Consider the following 14,740-nt stretch of genomic DNA (forward strand, 5'->3'; position numbering starts at 1 on the left):
AATAGGCAGAAGTCACATATGATTGAATAATTTATCAGGGAAGATTTCTTGCATGTTTTGCCTGTGTTTTCTCTCCTTCTGTGATCCCAGAAACACTCAAAACATTGAGGGCAAATCTTTCCCACTTACTTCACTCAGACTCACATACTAATCTCCACTGGACCCACCCTCACAGACACACCCAAAATAATACTATATAAGGTTTCTAGGTATTCCTTAATCCAGTCAAGTCGACACTTAAAATTAAGTCCACAAATTTACATCTCCTCAACTTGGCACCTGTATACATCTCCCTACATCATACTTAATTTCCAAATAAGGAAAATAACAAAGTAATAGTTCCACCTAACATGGCTCAATTGATATGATGAAGCTACCTTGTATAACTCCAAACCCACTCATCCTTTCTCCAGAATTCAACTTTCAAGATTTCAACATTCGGATTTTAATCTTTTGGACTGTTTAGAATTTTAGATGTTAGGAGGTTTGAGGGATTTTATCTTTCAGAAATCCAACATTTGGGACTGTCTTTCAGAATTCTGAGTGGTACCACATATATTCATAGTATTCACAGCATCAGTAAGTATGCCCTTGATTTGCTTTCAACATCATGTAAGAATCAATATCCAACCAGATCTAATAGGATGGACAATGAGGTGAAAATAAGATAATACAATCATCTACTTTTTAAGGGATAACCTTTTAATTAGATTTTTCTTAAAAAGCTGCCTGAGTTCCATGATTTCCATGTATTCAGGAGTTATTTTCACCAGTGTATTGTTTAATTCCACAGGTTAAGCCTTCTTCATTATTATTAAAACTTTAGATAATTAGAGAGGTTGCTATTCATTCCTTTTTCATCTTTTAGGATAGGCAGAGGCAGACTTGCTAAATTAAAGCTGACATCTTTAAAGCCTTGCAACAAGAATATCCCCATAATGATCATAAAAAGCCACTCAAAGTACCAATGACATTATCAATAGACATACCTTGACATGGCTTAAAAAGAATAGCTGAACAAGTTAAAACTAATGTTCTAAAAAATACTTCATGTATTGGAGTCACTATAAAATTGTTGAATATATTCAGGGCCTTATTTAGGTAATTAATCTGTGGGCTCACTCAGACAACAAAGCTCAGCAGCAAAATCAGGCCAGGGCACGTCAAATCCCAGGCGACAACTCTTCAATAGCAATGCCTAAGCCCTTCACACGGAAGACCGAAAATGCCCCAATTACAGAGTCAATGGTTATATACACAAGAACATTTATCTGTCCATGGCAAAGTCCCACTACAGAGATGAATAATCAGGGACACAATGAGCACGAGTATTGCAAAGACCACAAAACCCGAATCACCTAGCTTGTGAAACATTTTCTGTAAGTTCTCTAACCCCTCTTCTTTTAAAGCACGGCCGACTGACCATAACTGTAGATCCTAAAATACTTAGCAACTACCCAATATTCCCGTGATATTAAGTCATTCATTTAAAAAGTATGAAGAAAGAGTAGCACTTTCTAAGGTCTCCAAGGACTCCTAATGGAGTCACCAGTGTGGCTCATGCAAATGCATCAGTGACATTGGCCATCTCCCCAGCTCTCATCAACAATTCCATCTACAACCTCCATTCTCTAAAATATGTATGCCCACCTCGACCAGCTGTCATGAGCCTTTTCTCACAAGTGGCAGACCGTTTTTTTTCCTTTTGGAAAATGAAACTCCCTCCAGTGAAAATATTAGAGCTCATAGCCAATTCCAGACCGATATAAAAATCATCTTTTCCATGCCCCTGGCTTATTTCATTTGTTACGTTAGAGGTTCTTGTGAATCACATTGACCACAAAACAGAAAAACTGTTAGTACTGAAGGAAGGATGATTCCATCTTCATAGAGTTTGAAAAGAGAAAGAACATCAGCGAGAATGTCCTAAAAGGAATGAACTCTTTGCTATTCTCAGACCTGGGAATTCTCCACTTTCAACCCTTGGAACTGAAACCCTTGTAACTGAAGGGCGATCACAGTTGGGAGAGCATGTAAATTTAATATGGACATTCTCCTGAGAAAACAACTGGAAGAGGTTAGAGGTGACTTATTTACTTTCATTTCATCATAAACATTACTCGTTATTCCCATTTAAAGCTTTAAATCCTAGCTGTCTAGCTCTGGCCCCAGTTGGCAGGCTGCCACATAGCTTCCCCTCTACCACCCAGCCCTAGGTCACCTAGGCTCACATGCAGCCACAGAGACTGCAAGGGTCACCCCCTCCTGCGCTGATGTGTCCACCACATCCATTGCAGTCCATTGGGAAGTATTAGCATCCAGGCTGCAGCCTGCTAGGGAGAGTGCCTAAGAAACCTGTCCTAACTATCCACGACAAAGGGCAGCCACCCAGGAGGAAGAAGATACATTTAATAACAAAAAAATTATTAGAGTCCAATAAATGTAAAAAGTCTTCATATTTGCTGTAGATTTTTTAGAGAGGATTAAAGTTTTAGTTGACTGAAAAAGATTTGAAAGCATTGTTTGACAAAGAAGGAAGTTTTGAGATGAAGAAGAGGAAAGACAGGTGAGAAGGAAGAAAGGAATGATAATTTTCTTCGAATTCTTTAACAAATTTCTTTTTTTACTACTTACTAAGATATGAATTGTTCATTAAAAAGGATGTATGTGTTTGCATGCTTCAAAGAATAATGACCAAAACACACATTCATGTCCTTACCATCTTATTTAAGAAATAATAAGAAATAAAGCATCAACAACTTTGAAGTCCACTCTGCTCCTCCCCCACTCGCTTTCCTCTACCTCATCCTTCTATGACAGAGAGAAACGCTGCAACATTTCGTGTCTATCACTTTCTTTCCTTTTAAAACATTATCAGGTCACTGATACAGTACACATACTGAAATATATTGCTTAGGTTTGCAATTTATGCAAAACATTTTTTGAAGTTTACATAGAAGACAGCATGATATATGCATATTTTTACCACTTGTTTTTCATTGAAATTAAATTTGTGAGACCTATCCATGTTGATGCCTGTAGACTGTGTTCATTCACTTGTATTGTGATACAGTATTCCATTGTGTGAATATGTCACAATTTATATGAAAATTTTACTGCAGATGTACGTTTGGATTATTTCTCAAACAAGGCTACAAAAAGGACATCTATGAAGGTTCTTGTGCATGTTTTCTGGTACACATACAGAAGAGATTCCTCAGTGTTTGTGCTAAGAAATGAAATTGCTGGCTCTGAGGTTGCATGCATTGTTGCTTTACTGGATAATTTCAAATTGCTTGACAAGTAAATTTTGAATATGCACAATTTGAGTATGAGTGTTCCTTGTTCCTCATTTTTATCTATACTAATACTGTCATATTTTACAACTTTTGGCGTGTTTGCCAATCTTGAGGATATAAAATGTAACATTACTGTTTTAATTTGCATTACAGTTATTACTAATAAGATCAACCATGTGTTTAAATCATTATTGGTAATTCATGTTGTCTGTTATGTATGCTTTTAAATCTGCTTCCTTTTTGATTTGTCAGAGAACTTTGATTATTTTTACTTATTTATTGACTGATTTTTAGAGTTGAAGTCTTGCTCTGTCACCCAGACTGAGAGCAGTTGCATGATCAGAGCTAACTGCAGCCATGAACTCCAGGGCTCAAAAGATCCTCCCACCTCAGCCTTACAAGTAGGGCAGGGTAATACAAGCACGTGTGACTATGCCCAGCTGAGAAGTTTTTAAATACATGATTCATTTTGCATGTATATTTATTATATATATATCATGTGTATTTTACATACACACAGATATATGTGTATTTATACATAGTCAGAAATATCTTATCCCAGTGTGTTGGCTAATATTTGTATTTGCTTTATAGTACATTTTTAAAAAAATTGTGATATGAACAATTAACACCAGATCTACCCTCCTAACCAATTTTTACATGCACAAGACAGTATTGTTTACCATAGCTACAATGTTGTATGGCAGATCACTAGAGATGATTGTCTTGCTTGACTAAAATTTTATGCCCTTTCATTAGTAACATCCCATTTTCCCCTTTTCTCCAGCCCCTGGAAATCACCATTCTATTCTTTGATTTTCTGAACTTGACTGTTTAAATACTTCATACAGTTAAATCACACAGTATTTGTCTTTCTGTGACTGGCTTATTTTACTTAGCATAACGCCCTCAAGGTTCATGCATGTTACCACTTATTGCAGAATTTCCTTCTTTTTCAAGGCTGAATAATATCCCATTGCATATGTGTACAACACATTTTTTAAAAATCCATTCATTTCTGACATTTACGTTGTTTTCATTTATTGGCTATTGAAAATAGTGCTGTTATGAGTACAAGAGTACTAAGTCTTCTTTGAGGTGCTGATTTTAACTTTGGATAAATACCTAAAAATGGAATTGCTGGGTTATATGGTTCTATTTTTAATTTTTTAGGAAATTCCACACTGTTTTCCATAGTGGTTGCACTATTTTACATTTTACCAAGAGTGGAGCAAATAGGGTTCCAATCTCTCTACATCCTCTCTAACTCTTGTCTTCTGTTGCTTTTTTATAATAGCTATCTTGACGAGTGTGAGGTGATATCTCATTGTGATTTTGATTTGCATTTCTCTGACATTAGTAATGTTGGACATTATTTCATATAACTCTGTAAGTATTATTTGGATATTGTTCAAGTCCTTAGCCCATTTTTCAATTGACTTATTAGCTTTTGTGCTATTGAACTGTGTAAGACTTCCTTATATATTTTGGATATTAACCCCCAATCAGATATATGGTTTGCAAATATTTTCTTCCATTTTATAGGTTACTTTTTCACTCTGCTGATTGTCACCTTTCCTGTGCATAAGCTTTTTAGTATGATATAGTCCCACTTGATTATTTTTGCTTTTGTTGCCTGAACTTTTGGTGTCAGAAATAAGAAATCATTCTCAAGACCAATGTCATGAAGACTTTGTGTTTTCTTCTATGAAGTTTATAGTTTCAGTCTTATATTTAGGTCTTTGATGCATTTTGAGTTGATTTTTATATCTGGTGTAAAATAAAGTGTCTAATTTCATTCTTTTGCATGTGGATATCCAGTTTTTCTAACACAATTTGTTGAAGGGACTATCCTTTCCCTATTAGATATTCTTAGATCCCTTGATGACGATCAGATGACCTTATGCGTGTTGATTTGTTCCTGGGCTCACGATTCTGTTCCATTAGTCTGTATGTCAGTACTATAACATCTTGTTTACTTTAGTTTTGTAATATACCTTGAAATTAGGAAATATGATGCCTCCATCTCTGTTCCACTTTCTCTGGATTGATTTGGCTTTTGTGGTTCCATATGAATTTCATTTTGTTTTTTCTTAGTTTGTTTTTCTTAACCATTTGTGCTGCCTAGAACCTCCATTTTACAGTGAATGAAAATGTTAGTAATATGCATCTTTGTCTTGATCTTGATTTTTAATGTGAATGCTTTATGCTTCCTCTTTGAAAATGATTCCTTTTTGTGGATAACTTTAGTAAGAATTTGTTTAAATTCACTATATAAAATATATTTTAATCATAAATGGTCATTAAATTTATTCAAATCTTTGAAAATCTATTGATATGGTTATCTTATTTTTCTTTTTTCATTATGGAATTTTGAGAAATAGGTAATGCAGAATTAACCTTGTACTTCTGGATAAAATTTAAATTGGTCAAGATGTATACCCTCTTTATACATTTCTGAATTCAGTTATTGAAAATTTTTGTATCTGTGCTGAAAATTAGATTCTGGATAATTTGTCTTCCTCATATAGAATTTTTTGTTATTATAATTATTTGTCACATTGATTTTGTTTATCAAGGCTAATGTAACATCCTAAAAGAGTGGAAATCTTGATTCTCTGAAAAAAGAATTGTATAAAATTGGAATTATGCCTTCCTTGACTATTTGGTAAAAGTTACCTAAAAAAAATTAAACCTGATGTTTCTTTTATGATAATTTTTTAAATAGTTAATTCTATTTTATTTATTTATTTTTCATTTCTCCCTGAATGAGTTTTGGCTATATAAGAATATACACTTAGCCCTCCATATCAGTAAGTTCTACCTCCCGTAGATTCAACCAACCTCAAATCAAAAATATTAAGAAAATACAAGTAAAGAAACAAAACAGCATAACAACGATTTACATAGCATTTGTATCATATTAAGTATTACAAGTAATCTAGAAGTGATTAAAAACATATGGAAGACTCCTCTGTGAAGCCCTCTCTGATTCTCTCAGGCAGAATTAGTGACACTGTTAGCACTTTGAAAAGAACAAACCTGCACGTTGTGCACATGTACCCTAGAACTTAAAGTATAATAATAATTTTAAAAGGCCCCTATTCTAAAAAAAAAAAAAAAGAAAAAGAAAAGACCCCACTATATGCCACATGGCATTTGATTTCTATGTCTACTTGTATATCTCTCAGTAGCCTGCAAGTAATTTAAGAGCAAAAGCTGGCTTATTCAATCAAAAATCCCCACCATTCATCACAATGCCTGGCACACAGTAGGGCTTAATAAACACTGACACAATGAATAATTAAATCTTTTCCATTTTACTGTGGTTTCTACTATCTAAAATATAATCCAAAATATAATTTTTATGTGTCTGCTGTTGTTACTCCACATGTCTGAGCTAGAATTGGAGCTCAATAAATATTTGCTGAGTAAAAAAATACACACACACAAACACACACACAAACACACAGGGGGATGTGTGTATACTACATGCAAATACTATGCCATTTTATATGAGGGACTTGAATATCTGGATTTTGGTGTGTGTTGGGATTGCTGGAACTTAACCCCTGTAGATACCAAGGGACGACTGTAGTTTTTCGTCATGCTTCCCTTTGAATAATGCTTGCAAATGTATTGGCATAATATGTGAACAATTGAGAAAGATCTCAGTACCTAACTTCCAAGATAAAAAGTTAGCCAACCAAGGTTTCACAGATTCCAGCAGAATACATAAGAACTGAATCAGAGACAAAGGACAGATTTTTTCTTTTTTTTTTTTTTTTTTTTTTTTTTTTATCACAGCAATAGCAAAAGTCAGAATATCAGCATTTTTGTGCTGGCTTCCCAAACCCTAATTCTCACAGGGCAAACATAAGGGCCAGGTGACACCTATTCAAGAAGTAGGTTACAATATAAAAAACAAATTCTGAATTTAAAAACCCAAATCTTTTGTAAAGAGCAAAGAATGCCTGACCTTTGTATGAGAGACATTATCTCCATCTTCCAAAGCTGTAAGTAAAGCCATATTTTGCCTTGAAGAGAAAAGCTCTCTCTCTCTCTAAATTAGTTTGTTTGCTATGAATGATCATACATCCTTGAAGGATTGTATGTACTTCTGGTTTCAGCTGTAAGATGTAGAGGACTTCAAAGTCATGACAATCATTCTCATAAGAAAAGAGCTGATCAGGCTAAAAGTCAATGACTTTTCTTGGACCTATCAGAAAATTGAGGCTATTAGGCAAACCATCACCCTGAAATACAGAAAGACAGATGAGCACAGTATCTCACAGCTTATCAGGAGAGAAGTCACTAGAATCAATAAGCAATAGGAACAATTAAATTGCACTGTGATGAATTGATGGAGGCCAATCAGAGGTAAGCTTGAGAATTAGGAAATTCTGTGGTCCCAATATTAAGGGATCATCATACTTTCATATGTTTCACCTCCAGAAACACATTCTCACTGTACAGATTGGAGAAAAATTTCCTTATGTTTTGAGCAGAAGGAAAAGTAACTATTTGAAATACTCCCAGGGGAAAAGTAATTGGTTTAAAATAATTACAGAGCATTTTCCGTAATAAAAACCTATCCTCTATGAAAAAATCACTTTACTAGAGACTTATCAGGCCTGGGGGAAGGAAAGTTAGAAAACTCTAGCCCCCTCTAGCCTCCCTGTCTTACATGAAGGAAGGAAATTAAAAAGGCAAGGAAAATCTTACAAAGTTCACAAGATATGTCAGAAACAATGCAACCAGAATGAGACTGGATTGAAAGTTTTAGAGTTGAGAGAAAAAAATCCTACCAACTTAGAAGTTTTTATTCAACAAAATCATTTTCCAAAGGAAAGAAAAACAAAGACTTCCTTTTTAACCACAAATAAAAACTGAAGGTTGGGGAATTTGTTATAAGGTGATCTGCCTTACAAGAAATGTTAAAAGAAGTTAGAGAGAAGGAAAATCATATAGGTTACTGCATTAAGACAGGGAGAACAATGGGGCAGAAATAAATGAAGAGAAAAAACAAAATATTTTCTTTTTATTTAAATTGATCTAATCATTTATTTCAAAGTAATACTAGTAAAAATTTATTGGGTAATTATAAGATATGTAAAAGTGAAATAAATGAAACAATGTTACAAAACAAGAAGGAAGAATTAAAAATACTCTGTTAGGAGATACTTGCATTACACGTGAGTAGTATAGTTTTATTTTAGAGTGGTCTTAGATTAGTTACAAGTGTATAATGCAGACTTTAGGAAAACCAATAACATTTTTTAGAAAAAAGTATATTGATATGCTAATAAAGAAAAGGAAATCAGAAAAAACACTCTATGAAAACCAGAGAAGGCATAAGTAGAAGGGAAGTTTTAAAAAAGAAAAGAAACAAAGAACAAGTACAAAAAATAGAAAATAGTTACAAACATGGTATTAATCCAACTATACAAATAACACTTTAAATGTGAATGATTCAAATACTCGAATTAAAAGACAGACTGCCCTCTCAAACAGCAAAACCCCACTATATGTTTTCTATATAAACCCATTTTGAATATAAAGACACAGAGGGACCAAAATAAAGAGATGAACAAAGATATATCATACTAACAGTAATTGAAAGAAAGCTGGAGTAGCTCTATTAATTTTATAGAAAGCAGACTTCAGAGCAATGAAACTATCAGGAATAAAGAGTGGCATTACATAATGATAAGGAGGTCAATTCCCTAAAGACAAAATAATCCTTAAAACATGCGTGAATAACAACAAAGCATCAAAGTATGTGCGGCAAAAAAATAATAGAACTTCAAGAAGAAATAGACAAACTCACTATTATAGTTACAGACGTCAACACCCCTCTATCAGTAATTGATAGATCCAGCAGGCAAAACACAGGTAAGGACAGCATCATTAGTAAATTGGATCTAATTGACATCTAAAGAATAATTCATCCAACAACAGCAGAGTGCACATTCTGCTCAAGTTAACACAGAACATTCACTGAGATAGACCAGATGCTGTTTCATAAAACATATCTTAACAAATTTAAAAGAAAAGACACTCAGAACCCAGTAAAATTGAAATAGAAACCAATAACAGAAAGATATCTAGAAAAATCCTAAAATATTTGGAGATTAAATACACTTTAAAATAACATATAGAAAAGAAGGGGGGGTCTCTAGAGTAATTAAAAATATTTTGAACTAAATGAAATACTACTTTTCAAGATTCGTGGGATGTAGTAAAAGCAGTGTTTACAGAATAATTTATAGCATTGAATGTGTATCTTAGAAAAGAATAAAGATCTAAACTGATAATCTAAGCTTCCACTTTAAGAAACTAGAGAAAAAAAGAGCAATGTAGTCTTGCAGAAGAAAAGAAGTAATAAAAATCAGTGCAGAAATCAATGAAATTTCAAATAGGAAATGAACAGAGAAAATCAGTGAAACCAAAAGCTAGTTCTTTGAAAAGCTGAATGAAAATGATAAATCTACAGACAGGCTAGCCAAGAAAAAACGAAGGAAGACACAAATTATAAATCACAGATGTCAAAAACAAAAGAGTGGTCATCAATACCAATCTCATGGACATTAAAATAATAAATATTATGAACAACTGTATTCCCACAAATTTGATAAATTAGAGAAAATGGGCCAGTTCCTTGAAAGATATAAACTATCGAACGCATGCAAGGAGAAATAGGAAGTTTCAATAGGCCTATATCTGTTTTCCAAAAACTTGATAATTAGTAACCTTTCAAAAAAGAAAGCACTAGGCCCAGATAATTACATTGGTGAATATTACCAAACATTTAAGAAAGAAATATGCAATTTTCTACAATCTTTCAGAATATAGGAGAAAATGGAAGACTTTCTAATTTTATGAGACCAGATTACTCTGATACCAAAACTAGACAAACATTCCAAGAAAGGAAAACGACAGTCATACATCTCTGATGAGCATAATTGCAAAATTGGTCAACAAAATACTTATGAATTGAATCCAATAATTTATAAAAATAATTGTATCCATGACAAAGTAGGATTTATTTCAGGCATGCAAGGCTGGTTCAACATTTTAAAAATCACCTAGTGTAATCTACCTCAGCAGGTGAAGGAAGAAAAAATCACAGGATCACATCAATAGAAGCAGAAAAAGACTTTGAGACAATCCAACATTGATTCATGATATTAAAAACTAGCAATAAATTAGAAATATAAAGGAAATTCTTTAACTTGATAAAGGACATCTATGGCTAAGCTCATATTCAATGGTGGGAAATCAGATGCATTCCCCTTATAATCAGGAACAGAAAGTTTTTTCCCTGTCAGCACTTTTATTCAAAATTAATAGGTGTCCTAGTTACTGCAATAAGAAATGTGTTCAGTTTGGGAAGGAATAAATAAAATTGTCTTTTTTCCACAAATGTTATGATTGTCTATGTTGAAAATCCAGACAAAATTAAAAAAAAACCCTCCTGGAACCAATAAGCAATTATAGCAAGATTTCAGGGTACAAGATTAACATACAAAATCAATTGCTTTCTTATGTACAATAAAAGAACAATTAAAATTTGAAATTTAAAAATGCAAGAACATTTGCATTAACACTCCTAAAATGAAATACTTAGGCATAAACCAAGCAAAATATGTACAGAATCTATGTGAGGAAAAAGTACAAAACCCAGATGAAATAAATTCAAGATATAAGTGTGTGGAGATATATTTCATGTTTACAGACAGGAAGACTCAGTAGTGTTAGGATCCCAGTTCTCCCCAACCTCTCTTATTGATTCAACTCAATCTCATTCAAAATCCCAGCAAATGATTTTGTTGATATTGACAGAGTGATTCCAAAGCTCACACGAAAAGGCAACAGATGCAGCATAGCCAACACAATACAGAAGAACAACAAAGTCAGAGGACTGACACTACCTAACTTCAAGATTAATGTAAAGCTATAGTAATCAAGACACTGTGATACTGATAAAATAATAGACAAATATGTCAATGGAACAGAATAGAGAGCCCAGAATTAGACCCACACAAATATCAGCTGATCTTTGACAGCAGAACAAAGGCATTTAGATGGAGAATAGGTAGTCTTTTCAACAAATGTGGCTGAAATAATTGGACATCTATAGGCAAAAAACAAAACAAAACAAATCTAAACACAGATTTTCCTGCTTTGACAAAAATTAACTCAAAATGGATTATAGACTTAAATGTAAAATGCAAAAATGTAAAGCTAGTACAAGATAATAGCAGAAAATATATTTGACATAGGACTAATATCTACAATGCATAAAGAATTCTCAAAAATCAGGGTTAAAAAAACTAACAATCTGATTAGAAAATGGGCAAAAGACATGAACAGACAATTCCCTGATGAGGGTATATGAATGGCGAATAACCACTTAAAAAGATGTTCAATCTCTTTACCATTAAGAAAATGTAAATTGATACCACAAAGAAATATCAGTACTCATCTATCACAAAAGCTAAAATAAAAACTAGTGATAATACCAAATGCTGGCAAGAATGGGAACAACGGAAATTCTCATTCATTGCTGGTGAAAATACAAAATGGTATAGCCACTTGAAAGACAGTTTGTCAATTGGTTACAAAGCTAAATATGTTCTTAACATATAATATAGTAATTGTGTGTGCTCCTAGATATTTACCCAATTAGTGGAAAATTTATATCCACACAAAAACGTGCATATGAATATTTATAGCAACTTTATCTGTAAATGCCCCCAACTGAAAGCAAACAAGATAACTTTTCAATACATGAATGGATACACAAACTGTGGTACATCCACACAATAGAAGATTATTCAGCCACCAAATGAAATGAGCTATCAAGGCATGAAAAGACCTGTAGAAACTTTAAATGCGTATTGCTAAGTGAAAGGCACCAGACTGTGTGAATACAACTATATGAAATTCTGGAAAAGGTAAAACTATAGAAACAGCAAAAGAGTCAGTGATTTTCAGGAATTTGATGGAAGGCTGGGGATGAATTGATAAAGTACAGATAATAGGGCAGTGAAACTATTCTGTATATTCCATGACATGCATTTTTCAGAATCCATAGAACTGTACATCACAAAGAATGAAACCATGTAAACTGTGGACTTTAGTTAATAATAATGGATTAATATTGGTTTGTTAATTGTAAGAAATGTATCACTCTAAAGAGAGATGTCAATAATAAATTATGAAGAGGGAGGGAAAGCATGGGGGGAGCCTCTGAACTATCCATTCAATTTTGCTGTGAACCTAAAACTGTTCTAAAAAATAAAGACAGGCAGGAACAAAAAATGTCTGTTACTTGCAATATATGTAGAATGTGAGAGGCCTGTTAACCACAGTCCTAGAATATGATATAATATCTTATCTTATATTGACCACTTAATTATCGATGCATTTGTACATAAAACTTTCTCTTTAGTCTGGATACTGTTTATTTCTTCCTCCTTTTTTTCTTTCTTTCTTAATTATATCCTATCAAGTTTGTTAACTGTATCAAACATTTCAAAGGACAACTTTTGTTTTTGCATTTACTCTCTAGATTGCCTTCTATTTCTCATTAACTTCTGCTCTTTAAGATTATGCTGGTATTGCTCCCTTGTGTTTTTTTTTTCTATAAAGATGAGTGGTTAATTTAGTTACTGCAGTATTTTTCTTTGTTAATATAAGCATTAAAACAGTAATTTTAATCCAAGTACTGCTTTAGTTACATCACAAGTTTTTATATATTATTGTTTTAATTAATTTCTAAAAATTTAGTGCAATCTTGAATATTTAAACGTCTGAAATAAACACTTTTTGAAATTGTTTTATGTAGTCAATGTTTGCTGATATTTACTCAGACTTTTCTTATTTTACTTTGCATTCTTTTATGTATCTCACCTCTTTCCTATGAATTATTCCCTTCCTACTGAAATGTATTCTTTAAAAGTTGATTCAGCAAGGGTGTATTGGTAATAATTTTTAGTATGGTTTATCTGAAAACGTTATTTTGTACTAGTTCTTAATGGAGGCTTTCACTGGATATGGAATTAGAAGTTGACAGTTATTTTCTCTCATCACCATGACATTATTCCACCGTTTTCCACCTTTCAGTTTTGCTTGTAAAAAGCAAATTGTCTGTTATTTTTAGCTTTTTAAAAGTCATCTGTCTCTGTTAACGAGATCCTTTAAAACTTTTTTTTTCTGGTCATTAGGTTTCTGCAGTTTCCTTCTGATTTGTCTAGGTGTGGATTTATTTTTATTTATCCTGTTTAATATTTTGAGACTTTGGGAATTTAAGAATTTATATCCCTTTATCTAATTTTGGTCTTCTTGACAATTTCTCTTTCAGTATGGCTTTCCTATCATTTCTTCCTTCTGGAACTCCAATTGACTTATCTTGGAAATTGTTATTATTCTGTACTCTAGGTCTCAACCTCCTTTTCAAATTTTACATTGTTTATCACTAAAATCTATCCTGGGTAATTCAGATCCATTTGCTGGTTAAAAAATTGTTTATCTAACTGTGTTAAATGTGATAGATATTCACTGAGTTTTGTGTTTTATAATATTTTAATTTCTTTTCCTTCCTCCCTCCCTTCCTCCCTTCCCTTCCCTTCCCTTTCCTCCCTTCCTTTCTTCCTTCCTTCCTTCCTTCCTTCCCTCCTTCTTTCCTTTCCTTCCTTCCTTCCTTCTTTCCTTCCTTCTTTTCATCAAACATCCCTGGTCAATTTTCATAGTGTAAGATTTACTTTTTAGATATCATCTTTTACATCTTTAAAAATATTAAACATGATTATTTTATAGTCTGTATTTAACATCCTAACAGCTACACTTTTTGTGGGACTGATCCAATTGTTTCTGCTGATTTTCAGAATGGCTTATTTCCTTGTCTTTTACTCACCTATTTATTTGTGAACTCATATTTGTTGGAAGTCTATCTGCAGGTTCTTTAGAAGTTTGGGTTAATAATGATGCATTCTTTTTTTTTTTTTTTAATTAAGATGGAGTCTCACTCTGTCTCCCAGGCTGGAATGTAGTGGCACGATCTTGGCTCACTGCAACCTCCACCTCCCGGGTTCAAGTGATTCTTCTGCCTCAGCCTCCTGAGTGGCTGGGACTACAGGTGCATGCCATCATTCCCGTCTAAATTTTTTTTGTATTTTTAGTACAGAAGGGGTTTCATCATGTTGGCCAGCTGGTCTCAAACTCCTGGCCTCAAGTGATCCACTCACCTTGGCCTCCCAAAGTGCTGGGATTACAGACATGAGCCACCATGGCCAGCCGGTGCATCCTTTTAGAAAGAATTTGTGCTTGCTTCTGTTATGTATTCATGACTTTTAGTCTGTAACTACTTCAAACTAAATTTCTGCTTGGGTTTTCACAACTAATATGCATATCGAGAAACGTACATGCTTCCTGAT

At 33.4% G+C, this 14,740-nt stretch overlaps 1 pseudogene; it reads right to left on the bottom strand.

Moving 5' to 3' along the window:
• Window positions 1-753: 753 nt before the first annotated feature.
• On the bottom strand, window positions 754-2,292 carry LOC101175985 (annotated as a pseudogene).
• Between the last annotated feature and the right edge of the window lie 12,448 nt (window positions 2,293-14,740).

The sequence above is a fragment of the Nomascus leucogenys genome, chromosome 21 (genome assembly GCF_006542625.1).
Source record: "Nomascus leucogenys isolate Asia chromosome 21, Asia_NLE_v1, whole genome shotgun sequence".
NCBI classification, from domain to species: Eukaryota; Metazoa; Chordata; class Mammalia; order Primates; family Hylobatidae; genus Nomascus; species Nomascus leucogenys.